At 41.6% G+C, this 18,593-nt stretch overlaps 1 protein-coding gene across 2 annotated transcripts in view; it reads left to right on the top strand.

Moving 5' to 3' along the window:
* Window positions 1-600: 600 nt before the first annotated feature.
* LOC126194751 (multidrug resistance-associated protein 1-like) overlaps window positions 601-18,593 on the top strand; it is a 368,141-nt gene continuing 350,148 nt past the window's right edge. Inside the window, exon 1 of one of the 2 annotated variants that reach the window (XM_049933026.1) lies at window positions 601-660. The gene's annotated coding sequence lies outside the window, so the exon portion shown is untranslated. The remainder of the gene's footprint in view (window positions 661-18,593) is intronic. The other variant, XM_049933028.1, reaches the window with a different exon arrangement.

Raw genomic sequence — 18,593 nt, 5'->3', positions numbered from 1 at the left:
GTTCGATTCCTGCCTCGGGCACGATGTGTGTGATGTCCTTAGGTTAGTTAGGTTTAAGTAGTTCTAAGTTTTAGGGGACTGATGACCTCAGATGTTAAGTCCCATAGTGCTCAGAGCCATTTGAACCATGGTTGGGGAACATAAATGACACCGAGCGAGGTGGCGCAGTGGTTAGACACTGGACTCGCATTCGGAAGGACGACGGTTCAATCCCGCGTCCGGCCATCCTGATTTAGGTTTTCCGTGATTTCCCTAAATCGCTCCAGGCAATTGCCGAGATGGTTCCTTTCAAAGGGCACGGCCGACTTCCTTCCCTAATCCGATGAGACCGTTGACCTCGCTGTCTGGTCTCCTTCCCCAAAACAACCAACCAACATAAATGACAATCTCTGGAAGAAAGACGAGTCTGATTCCGCGATAAGACTGTAATACTGTTCTGTCAGTACGATCGTTTACCTTGCGCACAGAATAGTGAGCGCTCACATGCACGGAACAGAGTTTTTTACTTCGAAAGTCATGTGATTGCAGTGCGGCGGTTGGTCCGTTCGCGTTCTGCCCATTTGAGTCATCGCATCGTTAGTGCAGCGTCACTGCTGGAGCAGTCTGTCCGCAGTAGCGGGTGTGACGCGCGCTGGGGCAGAAAGTGGTTACGTCGCTGCGGTGAGTCGCCGGCATTCAGCGTGCCTTAGCTCTAATTGTGACGTCTCCTGAGCAGACTTACACGGAAAAACGGCCCAGACCGGCGATAAGTTTGCTTTTGAAACAGTTTTCCTAGGCGAAACTCATTTGAAGTACACTTACGGGAAAAAAAATAGCAACACCAGACAATAATTAATGCAGAGTAATGAAGCGCGAGATAAGCCATTGCAAATGTGAAATTCTGGTACAGTAATAACCGGTGTAAACGTCAGAATGTTAAATGCAAGCGTTCAAACGTGCGTGATTTGTGTTGTACAGGTGCCGGATATCAGTTTGTGGGATGAAGTTCCATGCCTGTTGCGCTTGATACGTCAATACAGGAACCGTTAATGCCGTTTTGGATGCTGCTACAGTTGTCATCCGGTGATATTCCATATGTGTTCGACTGGAGCCAGATATAGTGATCGAGCAAACCGAGGCAACATCGCGTCGACACACTATAGAGTAGTGGTTCTCAAAGTGTGCGCCAGGGCGCACTGGTGCGTCCTGGAACATTTACGGGTGCGCCCCGTAATATTTTAGGAAAACATATGGCCAAATATAAAAGAACATATCCATTTCACGATAGGTATAATACGGAACGAGTGCTTAAGTTTTGTCGGATAGTTCAGTTAGGTTAAGAAAATAAGGTGGCTTACTCTCCTTGTAGTGTCGACAGTATTCGCAACGTTTCATGCCGACTGTCTTCTCTCTTCCACTGCTGCTAATCTTAGCATCTAATAGTAACGGCAATTTGGGAACTGGGAAAAAGTATTTAAAAATAATGAGTGATGATAAAGCCATTGCTGGCCCATCCTTCACTTCTCGGTGGTGTAAGTGTAAGGATTTCTAGGAAAAGCGTAATTCACAGTGGGGAGAGAAAAATAATTATTCGGATGGCAGAATGCTGCGGTCTGGAGAAACAAAATGGTCAGATAATTATAAAATTGCATGAATCATAACAATATGCAGTGGTTGGAGTGATCAATTCATTTAATAATAAATGTAACTATTTATAAATGTAACACTTTATCCATGGTAAAGTTTGGTGTAGCCAACACAGTAATTTATTTGATATGCTATAAAAAACTTGCAGTCCAAGACTGCAACCATGGACTGCAAGTTTCTTATAACACAATGCTTCATGATCATTCATAATTAATAAGTGCCTCAAATGCCATTTTCTTCAACTCCTTACACCAGAACTGCATTACAACAGCATTACCATAACTTCACAATTTTTGATAGAAATAATGCGCTTTTAGCGAACCCTTTTTACTTTTGTGTGTAAAATATAACTATCTTAGTCGCTAGTCGTTACCGGGCGCACAGGCATCCGTCCCCCCTTTCACCACCCTTCGCCATGTAGGCGCGGAACAAATTATTTTCGCACGCCTCATTCCGTGCCTTCTTTCCGTAACCGAACGGTACAACACTTGTGTCGCTCTTCAAGTTTGTAAATAAACATTGAGTTAATCCACAGTGTTGTCAAACGTTAATGGATTTCTGGTCAGATCCAAACGTTTAGAATCGGGAGAAAACGATGAAAAACTATTTGGCGACTGTCGGATTTTTCCGACGGAAATACTTGCGGATATTATTTGATCGTGCCGTGCTTTTGTTTCGCAGTTGATATGCCTGTGCACGTTTTTCGTTTATGATGGTAGCCATGCTGAAATTGAGCCTTGTGCGCTATGCATGTGATCCAGTGGCGGATACAGTAAAACCTCAAGGAGGGAGCGCTAAAGATATCGTGAGCTACCTTTACTTTTAGCGTAATAAAAAGGAATCAAGTCACATGCAAAGTTTAAGGAAGTTTTATTTAAACTGATTATACACATATACAAGACAATGACATCTTATGATATAAAAGTGTTACAATTGTGGTTCTCTTCCTTACATGATGAATTCTATGCGCCATTCTTCCTAGCAAATTGGTTACTTACATTGTCAATAAGACAATCAATGTCAAGGTGAGTGTTTAACAGAACTAAGCCATTAAGTATATCCTTCTTCATTGTCGACCTCAGCCATGTCTTTGTACGCTGCAATGTTGAAACACTTCTTTCTACTGTAGCAATAGATGCAGGTAGACAAGCAAATATTTCTCGTAGGTATGTGTTAGCTGTCTATGTGCCAGATAGAAACGTATAAAATACGATGACACGGACGTGCGTGCTACATAGGAAAGTGCTACTACTCGATAATTAGATTCAATCGAGTCGACTGACGAAAGAAACGAACGAATAGCGTGCGGGCTGATTGGCAGGGGCGGCGCGGGGTGGTGATGCGGGCGGCCCCGAAAGGGCGGGGGGGGGGGGTGCCCCCCCCCCCCCCTATATGTATCCGCCACTGACGTAATCACATCTTGTCCATAGAATTCGCAAGGTTTCGAGTCGTTCCCAATGATTGAGAACCTATTCCACCTAACTCCGAGTGGCGCTGCAACAGCACGTAGGAAGTAAATTGCTTATTATTATTACTGGCCATTATGTCCTGTTATATTTTATTGCAAATGCAGACCTTTCTGTTGTCAATAAAATATTATTGAAAAGAGAAAGTGGGAGGGGAAATTATCTATGAGAGCTGCTTATTGTTTGACCTCGAGCTGCCCGTAACTAAAAGAATTTCATTTCATGTTCTTTAGTACAGATGAACATGAAATGAACATGATCGTCATTGTCCACGAAGCCTTGATACTTCTGAGCGTCATTTCCACTGCAGTTCAGTGATAGAGCGGATTCATGGCAGAAGCTTCAAGCAAGGGTGACGGAACTTGGAAAATTATCGCTGGCAGCGCTGTGAACACTCGGACGCCCAGATTTTGCCTGCCCCTCGAAGCCCATAGACCCCTACCATTTTAAAAAAAAGTTTTCTGAACTATAATTTCGAAATTTTAAGCATTTATTACATTGTAATGTTTACAAGATTTATTGCCATTTCAGATACAGAGTTGTGAATGAAAAGAACAGACACAAATTATATTATTTATTGGCATACAAACAAATTTACTGAACCTGGTAACACCCAAACAAGTGTAAGCAAGTGACAGGCTTTTCTTTGTTGTAAATTCATAACAAAATTGAACTTTTTATGTCTACAGGAATTTCAGCTACTTCATTGCTTTACACAATTGACATATGTGTATTCAGTTTCCTTTGTACATTTTCCACAAACCACCTTCTTAGAAACACAGTGCTTAGAAATAGTTTTATTCCATTTGCAGAATTTGAGAACTTGACATTAACGGCGCTTCTGTGGCATTTCGTCTTCATGTTCATTTTGATTCTTTTCATGCTTGCCTGTGGTCATATGAGGAAAGCGACTCTTCATATATTCAGAGCGTAGTGCATCTGCAAGCTGCTGAACATAATTTCTTCTTTTGATCTTATTCCCAGTAACAGCCATAAGTATTACATATGCATTTACTCCTGCTAGTCAAGGATATTGTCGAAGGAGCGCACTGGCCATCTTCTTGAGGAAGGCTTGACTGAATACTGCCTCGCCGTTTTGTCTACTATGTCAACACCAAATTTTGTGTCGTTGTAGTAACATACAGTTTGTGGAATTTTTTTCATTTGTATTTATGGTTACAGTAGAACGAAGGGAAGACATATTACTATCACATATTTTGCTTTCTTACTTTGGTAGACTGTCAAGGAAATATTATCATATTTTAAAACTTTTGTGGAATACAGAGGACTCTTCAAGGACTTTAGAGCATGTGGTATTTATCTTCTTGCTCTATTTACTGTTCCTACAATGGAAGTTGATTTTTCTTTCAATTTTTTGGCTGTTTGAGTGAAGTGAAGCAATTGTCTGTAGTGAAATTTCTACCTTTGCCCAGAAATGGCTCCATAAGACGCATCACTACATAATCCGAAACTCTTTCGTCTTGGGATCGTGCAGTATCCTTACCAAGATAAGGGCAAATCTTGATTTGGACGTCTACAGCTAACCAGTATTTTTGCCCATTCTTGTCAGGCTTTGAAGCCATCTATTATGTGAATGGGCTCCTGGTTTCACTTGGGAAGTGCTGCTCGTCTATTTTTATGTCACTTCCAGGTTTGTAGCACATTGAACAGTTTTCTATGGATTTGTTCTAGACAGCAGAAACCAGTTCAAAGTTATCATACTGTATTCGTACAGAGCGTATAGACTTCTCGTCGTACCTCAGGAATCTCATTATCTCTCAGAATCTATTTCTTCTCATAGTTTCCACAAAAAATGATAGACCCCAGGGCACTGACCATAAACTGTGAAGATCTATATTTCGACAACCACTCACACGACGAGCATAAATAATTGCAAAAAATGCTTCTGGTTCTTCTGTGGTCATTGGCCAGCTGTTACTTCCTAGTACTCTGTGTGCCTCTGTTATAGTACATTTCAAGATATGTTTGATTATATTATTCTCTATGAACAAGCACCAAGCTTGTTCCAACAGGAGAAATTTCTTTATGTTTTTCATCAGACGATGAAGAAGCAGTCACTTACTCTACACTCCGAGGAACAGGATTATCTCCTTTTCTGTTATATGACTCTTCTCGATCTATAGACCACGAATAATAGAACAAACGTAAGAAAGCCACCATAAAATCAAATTAAGTACAGTGAGATTATATGTAGATAATTATATGATGATTATAAATAATCAGCAATAATAATAATATATTTCTAGACTGTAAACTTCCATTATCTGTATCTGAAGACTCAGAATCATTGGTATTAGATGATTCATCTTCGTTCAATGTCCGCGGAACAAATTCTTCCTCGCAATCGTCAGAAAAAAAGCTCGCCATCATCTGAATCACACTCCATAACTCTTTGTAGCTCTGCACGAATCCCTTCATCTCATAAATACTCTTTCCGATTAATTTCAATCTTCAGCTCACAATCACCTTTGAAAGACTATTTCTTACAAGGGAATGATGAACAATGGTGAATCGAGTCCATTGTTGTCATTTCATTCGGCAATAATATGAACGAAAGTAAATTATTGCACTACAGAGTAAAGTAGCTGAGGCTTGAGACTGCATGAGATAAATATATGGCATAACTATAAGCAAAATTATAGCTTTTCCCTAAAGGTAAAATGGAAAAAGTGATAATCAGTTAGGCGAAAAGAAGTGTTTCTTAATATATTAAAAGTACATGACAAATAAATAAATGTCACAAAAGAAAATGTCACTTGAATGATTCTTCAAAACATAGCTAGCACTTAAAAACCGAAAAGGGTCATTTTGACCCCTCTGGGCGTTCGAGTGTTTACCCGTGGAGGCATAAGAATCCAGGCCCAGAAGGAAAACACGTTTCCATTGTTGTGCGCTTGACTTGATCGCAGAGCTTTCAGGTGATATGTCAGTGACGTGTGTCCGCAGCTCGTGGTCGTATGGTAGCGTTCTCGCTTCCCACGCCCGGGTTCCCGGGTTCGATCCCGGCGGGGTCAGGGATTTTCTCTGCCTCGTGATGACTGGGTGTTGTGTGGTGTCCTTAGGTTAGTTAGGTTTAAGTAGTTCTAAGTTCTAGGGAACTGATGACCATAGATGTTAAGTCCCATAGTGCTCAGAGCCATTTGAACCACTTTTTTCAGTGAGGTGTTGTTAGCGTATGTGGGGCTCGTATTTTGTGTACAGCGTACTGCTTATTTTCAAAGCACTAGAAGTGGATCTTATATGCAAAATACAATAAAATAAAATGGACAGACGTCTGAAAAACAAGCACACCGTCGGAGAATCCGATTCTGGAAGTGGACAAACACTAAGTGCAAATAAAAAAGCAAAACACTAGCCTACTCGTAAGTACAATGAAGACTACTTAAGCTATGGTTTCTCTTGGATTGGGAGTGAAGATCAACCTTTCCCACTAAGCTTAGTATGTAGGTATAAAGTGGCAAACGAATCTTTGCTTCCTAGTAAACTGAGCAAACATTTTAATACAATGTATTCACATTTGCAAGATATACCTGTAAGCTATTTCAAGAGATTGTCTGAACAACAAATAAGGGCAGAAAATTCTTTTAAAAGTGTAATGTATGTTTCTGATAAAGCTCTGATCGTTTAATATGTAGTCTCTGGTCTAATAGCAAAGAGTATGAAAGCTCATACTATAGGCGAGTCACTTATTTTGCCTGCTTGCAAAAAAATGGTCATGACGATGCTAGGAAATGAAGCACCTACAAAAATAAGCGAGTTTCTTTTGTCGGATGATACAGTTCACAGGGATATTATAGAAATGTCTACTGATATTGAGAGAAATGTATGCAGTAATAAACTTAAGCACTCAAACTTTGCTTTGCAAGTTGATGAATCAACAGACATTATCAACCAATCGCATCTCTCTGTTTCATTAATCAAGATCAGATAGTGAATCATTTTCTTCTTTGCAAAGAATGAAGTGTGTCTATTAAACCTGGGAACGTTTTCAATATTTTAAATGATTATCTTAATAAATATCAGTTAACATGGAAGTTGTGTTGTACTGAATCATTCTTTCTTTCTTTTCTTATATATAAGCTTTATGTAAACTGAACGAGTTATGAACCAAAGACACCGCCAAAAGTAAATTAACAAGTTTTTTTACTGTGGCAAGGGTAATGTTTTGATACATCGTTAAATATCTGTATGAAACAAAGTAAGAAATACGGTCTTCAATTTTTTAATTCATGTATCTTCGCCCTTTTGTTTCAGGAATTAGTAGTGTACGGATGTATGCTTGGATCTGTCGTACCAGCATTGTTAAAAATGTGTATTTTAACTGTTCATTAAAAGTATTATAAAGAGTTATTAGGTAATGAATATTTATTCGCAAGTATGTAACTTCAACTCCTCTCTGTTCATCATTTCACTCGCCGCCGAGATCCTGCAACAAGAGGTTCGGTGCTGACAAGAATAATTAACGCCGTGGAGCGTTCCTGCATCGACATAGTCGCACTCTAGACTAAACGCAACGGAATTAATGTGAAGATAATAACTCAGGCTTGATAGGCACCAACTGAACTTGGTTTACTTATACTAAAAATATTGTCGTTCGTGTGTTTAAGAACTTATAGACAGATCGACAGTTTCAATGGTTGCGGTGATTACTTGGTACCGCGCACTACAAAGAGCAGCAGTACGTAATGCAAATGATATTTATTGACCTTGGAAGTAATGATATACAAGGTCTGTTGTTATTGGTATCGGTTAAAGTTCATACTTTTAAGGTTGTGGACAGATTCATAAATTACCTTCAAAATTTCTTTTCAACTATCCTTTACAATCAATTTTTCCAATTATTCAGGCAATTATTAATCCATTTCCACATTTGTATCCAGTGTATAGGAGTTTGTACAGATGGCACCCTTTCAATGGTAGGCTGTGTTAAGGGCGTTATTTCTTTTGTAAAAAAAAAAATGAAGGTGTTATCGTAATTGACTGCTTTTTAGAGCAAGTTGTTCTGATAGTAAATTTTATTAAAACAAGATCTGTCAAAACCCGTTTATTCGAAAAACTTTATATCGATATGGAGTAAGAACACACGCGGTTGTTTTTACACACAGAAGTCAGGTGGTTGTCGGGAGGGAAAGTACTTACCTGTGTGCATGAACTACGACTAGATCTTCTCGTGTTTTTCGAAGAAATAAAACAGGTACATTTTTGCAACCTCATTCGGAGTGAATTTTGGATTGCCAGATTGCAGTATTTGGTCGATATATTTCAGCAGTTCAATATTTTGTACACTAGCATGCAAGGGAAAGAAGAACATATCCTGACATCCACCGACAAAACTAAAGCGTTTCACAGAAAACGAAAAATATGGAAAAGGAAAGCTGTTCAAGGTAACCTGTAAGTGTTCCTGTTGGTAAGGAGCAAATGCACAAATGAAATACTTCCAGTAGTAGTAGATCATTTAATAAGTTTAGAAGAGAAGCTTAATTCATATTTCCCATGCCTCAACATTGAACAGTATGACTGGATTCGAAACCCACTCATGGAAACTTCAGCTGATTTCGGCTTAAGATTAACAGAAGAAGAACTAGCTGCTATATCTGTTGATAGTGGACTGATGATTAAGTATAAGAAATTCTCTCTTGAAGTCTTTTGGATTTCTATAAGAGAAGAATATGTGTCTACATATACAAAGGCGTTGAACATTTGACTTCAGTTTTGGACGTCCTATTTATGTGAATTAGGATTCTCTGCTCTCACCACAGTTAAATGTGATAAGACAGGAACTCTTCAATGTATTGGCAAGGAAATGAGAATTTGCCTCTCATATCTCCAAACATTGAAGAAATCGCGAGGACACATCAGACTCGTGTTAATATTCCTCCGAAATGTGTATATTGTGCGCCCACAATTATTTGAGGCCTTTTAAATGCGCATGTTGGGTTACAACAGTGAGCTACCGTTATGCTGTTGGAACGTCGCCACCCTCCTCCCCCCCCCCCCCCCCCGCCCCCTCTGGGGATGCTGTTGTCCATGAACGGCAGCACAACAGATCGAATCACCAGACCGACGTACACATTTGATGTCAGGGTGGATGGGATAACCAAGAGAGTGCTCATGCAGTCATACGAAATCGCACCCCAGACCGTAACTTCAGGTGTACGTCCAGTGTGTCTAGCACACAGCACACAGAAGGACGGTTGCACGCCCTCAATTGGCCTCGTCCTAACCAACACATGGGACCACTGGGACCGAGGCAGAACGAACATTCATCAGAAAACACAACAGACCTTCATCCTGCCCTCCAATTGCTCTCGCCTCACACCACTGAAGTCGCAAATAGCGGTGGTTTGAGGTCAGTGAAATGTACGTCTGGCTCGGAGCTCTCCTTGAAGTAACCGATTTAGTTCGTGGTGCCAGCTACTAGAATTGCTGCTGCAGATGCAGTACGAAGCGTCAAAGTCATATGCCGAACACGATAGTTTTACCTCTCGGTCTTCTTGCGACCATACATTCTCGTGACTATTCCTGCCTGCAGTCATGTACAGTGGCTACATTCCTGCCAAGTCTTTCTGCAGGCATGATTGTCACATTAAAAGCATTCTGGACATACATCTACGACTAATCTCAAAGGTAAATAACGCTTACGACCGTTAGAGCGTGTATTTAAAGTAAACCCCGATTTGTATCTTCATAGTGGCGCTACTAGCGCCACTCTTTTGCGACTGGTGCGAAGTCTGAACAGGTATCGTCTTTCAGATGCAGAAACATACCTATCGACGTTCCTTTATGTCGCACAACTCCTCCTTGACGTTGCGATTTTTTTCCGTCAGTATAAAGTCATGGCTAGAAGAATATCTTCCACGATGTTGTAGGTATTAATTTCTCTGTAGTGAGCAGTGTTCTTTACGTCAAACTGAAAATATCTGAAATGTGTGATAGAATAATAGGATATTGTGGAGGCGTTTGAAATTCAAGGTTATAGGCGGTGACGTTAGCGATGTTGTAGTTACGGATTGCAGAATTTGGTATCCGCTTAGTCAGGATTTTCGAGCTACATTTTTGAAACTCCAGCAGAGCAGATAAAGTCTCTAGTATGGTGTTATTTCAATGTGCTCAATAATTCTGCAGAAAGGTTGGTTAACGCTTATAAATTCTTGGAGCTTAACAAGGTGATACAAGCTAACAACAGAAGCGTATACCTTCGTATATCACAGTAGGTGCACACTGCACTATTGTAATACGCTGATGTGCGAATCGTAAACGACGAAATCAAATTTCGCGTGATGTGTCAATGCCAAGTAACACAGTTTGACGAAAGTTGACCATACATAGGAGGAGCTACTACAGTGTAGTTCAGTAGATAACTGAAAGAAATATGCAATATGACAAACAGAAATTCAAAGACAATAAATACAGTGAAGTTAATGCGATTCATGATGGTCCCCTGCACAGTGAAAGAAGTGGGACATGATTCTTAATAGGGTGTGTGATCACCTCGGATGGCAATGCAGCATGCTCCCATGTTGGCCACGGGGTGGGTCAGAAGTTCTTGTTCTCCAGCGCGGTTGGTGGCTGGTGAATGTGACGCGATCCAATACCTCTACCCAACGCATCCCATACGTGCTCGATGGGATTTAGGTCACTGATACTAGCGGAACAGTCCATTGGTCGATATTCTCTCGTTCCAAGAACTTCCCTCACCTGTGCTTTTCGATGCGGTAGCGCTGTTGTTGTGGTCTTCAGTCCAGAGACTGGCTTGATGCAGCTCTCCATGCTACTCTATCCTGTGCAAGCTTCTTCATCTCCCAGTACTTACTGCAACCTACATCCTTCTGAATCTGCTTAGTGTATTCATCTCTTGGTCTCCCTCTACGATTTTTACCCTCCACGCTGCCCTCCAATACAGAATTGACGATCCCTTGATGCCTCAGAACATGTCCTACCAACCAATCCCTTCTTCTAGTCAAGTTGTGCCACAAATTACTCTTCTTCCCAATTCTATTCAATACCTCCTCATTAGTTATTTGATCTACCCATCTAATCTTCAGCATTCTTCTGGAGTACTACATTTCGAAAGCCTCTATTCTCTTCTTGTCCAAACTATTTATCGTCCACATTTCACTTCCATACATGGCTACACTCCATACAAATACTTCCAGAAACGACTTCCTGACACTTAAATCTATACTCGATGTTAGCAAATTTCTCTTCTTCAGAAACGCTTTCCTTGCCATTGCCAGTCTACATTTTATATCCTCTCTACTTCGACCATCATCAGTTATTTTGCTCCCCAAATAGCAAAACTCATTTACTACTTTAAGTGACTCATTTCCTAATCTAATTCCCTCAGCATCACCCGACTTAATTCGACTACATTCCATTATCCTTGTTTTGCTTTTGATGATGTTCATCTTATATCCTCCTTTGAAGACACTGTCCATTCCGTTCAACTGCTCTTCCATGTCCTTTGCTGTCTCTGACAGAATTACAATGTCATCGGCGAACCTCAAAGTTTTTATTTCTTCTCCATATCTACTCCGAATTTTTCTTTTGTTTCCTTTACTGCTTGCTCAATATAAAGATTGAATAACATCGGGGATAAGCTACAACCCTGTCTCACTCCCTTCCCAACCACTGCTTCCCTTTCTTGTCCCTCGACTCTTATAACTGCCATCTGGTTTCTATACAAATTGTAAATAGCCTTTCGCTCCCTGTGTTTTACCCCTGCCACCTTCAGAATCTGAAAGAGGGTATTCCAGCCAACATTGTCAAAAGCTTTCTGTTAGTCTACAAATGCTAGAAACGTAGGTTTGCCATTCCTTAATCTATCATAAGTCATAGGGTCAGTATTGCCTCACGTGTTCCAACATTTCTACGGAATCCAAAGTGATCTTCCCCAAGGTCGGCTTCTACCAGTATTTCCATTCGTCTGTAAAGAATTCGCTTTAGTATTTTGCAGCCGTGACTTATTAAAGTAATAATTCGGTAATTTTCACATCTGTCAACACCTACTTTCTTTGGGATTGGAATTATTATATTCTTCTTGAAGTCTAAGGGTATTTCGCCTGTCTCATACATCTTGCTTACCAGATGTTAGGGTTTTGTCAGGACTGAGTCTCCCAAGGTTGTCAGTAGTTCTAAGGGAATGTTGTCTACTCCCGGGGCCTTGTTTCGACTCAGGTCTTTCAGTGCTCTGTCAAACTCTTCACGCAGTATCATATCTCCCATTTCATCTTCATCTACATTCTCTTCCATTTCCATAATATTGTCCTAAAGTACATCGCCCTTGTATAGTCCCTCTATATGCTCCTTCCACATTTCTGCTTTCCCTTCTTTGCTTAGAACTGGGATTCCATCTGAGCTCTTGATATTCATACAAATCGTTCTCTTTTCTCCAAAGGTCTCTTTAATTTTCCTGTAGGCAGTATCTATCTTACCCCTAGTGAGATAGGCGTCTCTCATCCTTACATTTGTCCTCTAGCCCTCCCTGCGTAGCAGTTTTGCACTTCCTGTCGATCTCATTTTTGAGACGTTTGTATTCCTTTTTGCCTGCTTCATTTACTGCATTTTTATATTTTCTCCTTTCATTAAATAAATTCAATATTTCATCTGTTACCCAAGGATTTCTACTAGCCCTCATCTTTTTACTTACTTGAGCCTGTGCTGCCTTCACTACTTTATCCCTCAAAGCTACCCATTCTTCTTCTACTGTATTTCTTTCCTCCATTCCTGTCAATCGCTCCTTTATGCTCTCCCTGAAACTCTGTTCAACCTCTGGTTTAGTCAGTTTATCCAGGTATCATCTCCTTAAATTCCCACCTTTTTGCAGTTTCTTCAGTTTTAATCTAAAGTTAATAACCACTAGATTGCGGTCAGAGTCCACAGCTGCCCATGGAAATGTGTTACAATTTAAAAATCTGGTACCTAAATCTTTGTCTTACCATTATATAATCTATCTGAAACCTTCCAGTATCTCCAGGCTTCTTCCATGTATACAACCTTCTTTTATGATTCTTGAACCAAGTGTTAACTATGATTAAGTTATGCTCTGTGTAAAATTCTACCAGGCGGCTTCCTCTTTCATTTCTTACCCCCAATCCCTATTCACGTACTACGTTTCCTTCTCTTCCTTTTCCTGCTATCGAATTCCAGTCATCCATCACTGTTAAATTTTCGTTTCCCTTAGCTATCTGAATAATTTCTTTTATCTCATCATACATTTCATCAATCTCTTCATCATCTGCGGAGCTAGTTGGCATATAAGTCTGTACTACTGTGGTAGGCATGGGCTTCATGTCTATCTTGGCCACAATAATGCGTTCACTATGCTGTTTGTAGTAGCTTACCTGCACTCCTATTTTTTTATTCATTATTAAACCTACTCCTGCATTACCCCTATTTGATTTTGTATTTATAACCCTGTAGTCACCTGACCAGAAGTCTTGTTCCTCCTACCACCGAACATCACTAATTTCCACTATATCTAACTTTAGCCCATCCATTTCCTTTTTTAAATTTTCTAACCTACCAGCCCGATTAAGGATTCTGACATTCCACTCCAATCCGTAGAATGCCAGTTTTCGTTCTCCTGATAACATCCTCTTGAGTAGTCCCCGCCCAGAGATCCGAATGGGGGACTATTTTACTTCCGAAATATTTTACCCAAGAGGACGCCATCATCATTTAACCATACAGTAAAGCTGCATGCCCTCGGGAAAAATTACGGCTGTAGTTTCCCCTTGCTTTCAGCCGTTCGCAGTACCAGCACAGCAAGGCAGTTTAGGTTAGTGTTACAAGGACAGATCAGTCAATCACCCAGACTGTTCCCCCTGAAACTACTGAAAAGGCTGCTTCCCCTTCATCAGGAACCACACGTTTGTCTGGCCTCTCCATTGTGGTTGCACCTATGGTACAGCTGTCTGTATCGCTGAAGCGTGCGAGCCTCCCCACCAACGGCAAGGTCCATGGTTCATGGGAGGGGGGGGGGGGGGCGTTGCGCATTGTCAAATGGTTCAAATGGCTCTGAGCACTATGGGACTCAACTGCTGTGGTCATAAGTCCCCTAGAACTTAGAACTACTTAAACCTAACTAACCTAAGGACAGCACACAACACCCAGCCATCACGAGGCAGAGAAAATCCCTGACCCCGCCGGGAATCGAACCCGGGAACCCGGGCGTGGGAAGCGAGAACGCTACCGCACGACCACGAGATGCGGGCAGCGCATTGTCATCCATAAAAAAAACGAAGTCTGGGCTGAATGTATCCCTGCAATGATGTATGAGGGAAGGAGTACAGTGGCACAATATCGTTGACCTGATGTGTGTTCAAAGATTTGTAGATCAGTACACCAGTGTGACATTATGCCTCCTACACAAAATACGTGGGCCACCAAAAGTACCATGTTCGACCGTGGCGGAATTACCCTCATATGTCAAGAGGTGGGAACATATAATGTACCCTTGAACATTGTTAAACATGGTCGATTTGATGGTAAAGACGATTTGGAGCGGGGAGGCATGATGTTGCATGGGGTTACTGACCTCCGAATCTTTGAAGACGGTACGGTACACTCAATGGTCAATGTTATTGTGACACTGTACTCCTTTCCCATGTGCGTCTTTTCTGGGGCGAATTTAGCCCCGACTTCATTTTAATGGATGACAATGTGCGACCGCATCGAACAGCGCAGCTAAGTAAGTTCTTGGAAGGAGAGAATATTCGGCGAATGGACTGACCTGCCCGTTTCACCGACTTAAATCCCATCGAACACTTGTTGAATGGGTTGGGGAGACATAATGTAGCACGTTCATATGCACCATTGACCATCAACCAGTTGTTAACGGCGCTGGTGGAGGAGTGGAACATCCTATCACAAGAACTCCTTAGCAACTTTGTGGCCTGCACGGGAACACGTTGCAGAGGACGTATTGCTGTTGAATAACAACATGGCTGAGATCGAGAAGAGTGTTGAAGAATCACTGTCGCCCCAAAGGGAGAAGGGGAGTCTAAAAGACATCTTACATTCTGGAGATAAACACACTATATTACTTCAAGAAGTATCTGAGACTGAGCTGGAATAAATATCTAGATACACTGAAGCGCAAAGAAAATGCTATAGGCACGCGTATTCAAATACACACATATGTAAACAGGCAGAATACGGCGCTGCGGTCGGCAAAGCCTATATAAGACGTGCCAGGCACTGATGTTAGATCCGTTACTGCTGCAGATTATCAAGATTCAAGTGAGTTTGAACGTGGTGTTATACTCTGCGCACGAACGATGGGATACAACATCTCCGAGGCAGCGATGAACCGGGGAATTTCCAGTACGACCATTTTCACGAGTGTATCGTGAATATCAGGAATCCGGTAAAATATGAAATCTCCAACATCGCTGTGGCCCAAAAAATATCCTGCAAGAACGAGACCGTCGATGACTGAAGACAATGCTTCAGCTTGACAGAAGTGCAACCCTTCCGCAAATTGCTGCAGATTTCAATGTTGGCCATCAACAAGTGTCAGCGTGCCAACCATTCAACGAAACATCATCGATATGGGCTTTCGGAGCTGAAGGCCCTCTCGTGTACCGTTAATGACTGTACGACACAAAGCCTTACGCCTCGTCTGGGCAAATCCGACACTGGACTGTCGATGCCTGGAAACATGTTGCCTTATCAGACAGTCTCGTTACAAATTATATCGAGCAGATGAACGTGTACAGGTATGGAGACAACATCATGAATCCATGGACCCTGCATGTCAGCATCGGACTGTTCAAGTTGGTGGGAGCTCTGTAATGGTCTTGGGCGTGTGCGGTTGGAGTGATGTGGGACGCCTGATGCGCCTAGATACGGCTGTGAGAGGTGACACGTACGTAAACATCCTGCCTGATCCCCTGCATCCATTCATGTCCATTGTGCGTTCCGACAAACTTGGGCAATTACAGCAGAACAATGCGACACCCCACACGTCCAGAATTGCTACAGAGTGGCTCCAGAAACACTCTTCTGAGTTAAAACACTTCCGCTGGTCACCAAACTCCCCAGACACGAACATTATTGAGCTTATCTGGGATGCCTTGCAACGTGCTGCCCAGAAGAGATCTCCACCCCCCCCCCACCCCCCCTGCACTCTTACGGATTTATTGACAATCCTGCAGAATTCATGGTGTTAGTTCTCTCCAGCACTACTCCAGTAGTCGATCCCATGCCACGTCGTGCTGCGGCACTTCTGCGTGCTCACGGGGTCCTACACGATTTTAGGCGGAGGCGGGTATACTAGTTTCTTTGGCTCTTCAGTGCACACTGCCCTCCCTTATACGGGAAGTGGAGAAGATTTAGTTACAGCCTTTTTAACGGAAGAAGGGCTTATGACTAAAGATACAGGAAACTACGAACCAGCAGAGGGATAAGTTACCGTTAACCATACACGAATAATCAATGTGTTCGTTACATCAGGATATGAGCGACGCAGGGCAGATTTTTTAAAGACCGATTTACTACCAGATTTTCAAAGGAATTTTTGCCATCCAGCATGAATTCATAAATATTGTTCTTGTGCAACACAACTAGCTCTTCATTCACACGAGGAAGTGAGTGCCATCGACATGAGATCTCAAACTGATTCCATATTTCTTGATTTCCAGAAGAATTTTTACACCTCCTCACATCTAATCACTTCTCTCTTCTAATTAAGTGCCTACGGAGTGTTGTCTCGGTTGTGCGACTGGACTGGTCAGGAAGGTCACAGTTCTTAGTAACTGACGAAAATCATCGATTTAAACAGAAGTGATATTTAGCGTTTCCCAAGGAAGTGTTATAGGCCCTCTGATGTTCCCGAGCTGTACAAACGATTTAGGTGACAATCTGAGCAGCTGTCTTAGATTGTTTGCAGATTATGCTGTCATCTACCCTCTCCTAAAGTCATCAAATGATCAAAATGATTTAGACAAGATATCTGTATGGTGCAAGAAGTAGCAATTGACTCTAAATAACGAAACGTGCGAAGTTATCCACTTGAATAGTAAAGGGATTCAGCTCAATTTCGGTTACATTGTAGGCCAAAATCACACAAATCTAAAGGCTGTGAATTCAACTAAATACTTAGGGGTTACAATTACTCAACTAAATACTTAGAGATTACAATTACGAATAACTTAAATTGGAATGATGACATACATAATGTTGTGGGAAAGGTAAATCTTTATGTGGAGAAGACTTAGAAAATGCAACAGGTTCACTACACACTCTCCCGACACTACGCTTGTCCGTCCCCTTTTGGACTGTTGCTGCGCGGTGAGGGATTCACATCTGACAAGATTGACGGACGACGTCGAAAAACTTCAAAGAAGGGCAGCTCGTTTTGTACTATCGCGAGACAAGGGAGAGAGTGGCACGGATGTGATATGCGAATTGAGGTGGCAATCACTAAAACAAAGGCATTTTCGTTGGTACAGGATCTTCTCATAATGTTTCAATCACCAACTGCCTCCTCCGAATGTGAAAATATTTTGTCAGCACCCACCTCCGTAGGGAGGAATGATCACTGTAAGCAATAAGAGAATTCAAATCTCGCTCGTAAAGATTTAAGTGTCCGTTTTTGCCGCGCGGTGTTCGAGAGTGGAACGGTAGGAAAACAACTTGAAGGTAGTTCTTTGAACCGTTTGCCAGACACTTGATTGTGAACTGGTGGAGTAGTCATGGAGATGCCGGCCGAAGTGGCCGTGCGGTTAAAGGCGCTGCAGTCTGGAACCGCAGGACCGCTACGGTCGCAGGTTCGAATCCTGCCTCGGGCATGGATGTTTGTGATGTCCTTAGGTTAGTTAGGTTTAACTAGTTCTAAGTTCTAGGGGACTAATGACCTCAGCAGTTGAGTCCCATAGTGCTCAGAGCCATTTGAACCATTAGTCATGGAGATGTTCATGTGGACATAATATTAGCTGCTGTTTTCAATCGTGTGCTGTGCCCAAAAGATCAGATGCCTAACTTAAACAAATCCACATAACTGAAAATATTATTCACGAAATGCATTTAAGTGATACATGCAGAACAGCGCCTGGTTTCAAACACGTCACGAACCACTCCGCCGGTCGCTCGACAGAATTTATGTTGTGAAACACTTGACAAACCAAGTCCTGCAATCCAACTTTTATCCGACAGTTTTCTCTGACCATGGCGGATATTTTGTAAACTTTGGGAAGCAAGCAACATTTCACGCCACACACGTGGAAAGTCAACAATACTCATCTCCAAGATAGATAATGTCGACAAGTCTTTAAAGAAAAACACGGAGGAAATGCGAAAGGAAATCTCGATAGTAAAATAATGCCTAAAACATGATGAACCAACAAATAATTAAAGCTATTCAAGGCAAAGGAATTCATAGCAAAATAAAAAACTGAATTGTATTTTACACAAATTAGATTCGTTAGTAACAGAAAATTACGTACAGATAAAAAAATCAAAGTAAAATTTTCGAAA

This window comes from Schistocerca nitens, chromosome 7 (assembly GCF_023898315.1).
Source record: "Schistocerca nitens isolate TAMUIC-IGC-003100 chromosome 7, iqSchNite1.1, whole genome shotgun sequence".
Lineage (NCBI taxonomy): Eukaryota > Metazoa > Arthropoda > Insecta > Orthoptera > Acrididae > Schistocerca > Schistocerca nitens.
This window is presented reverse-complemented; position numbering and strand designations above follow the sequence as displayed.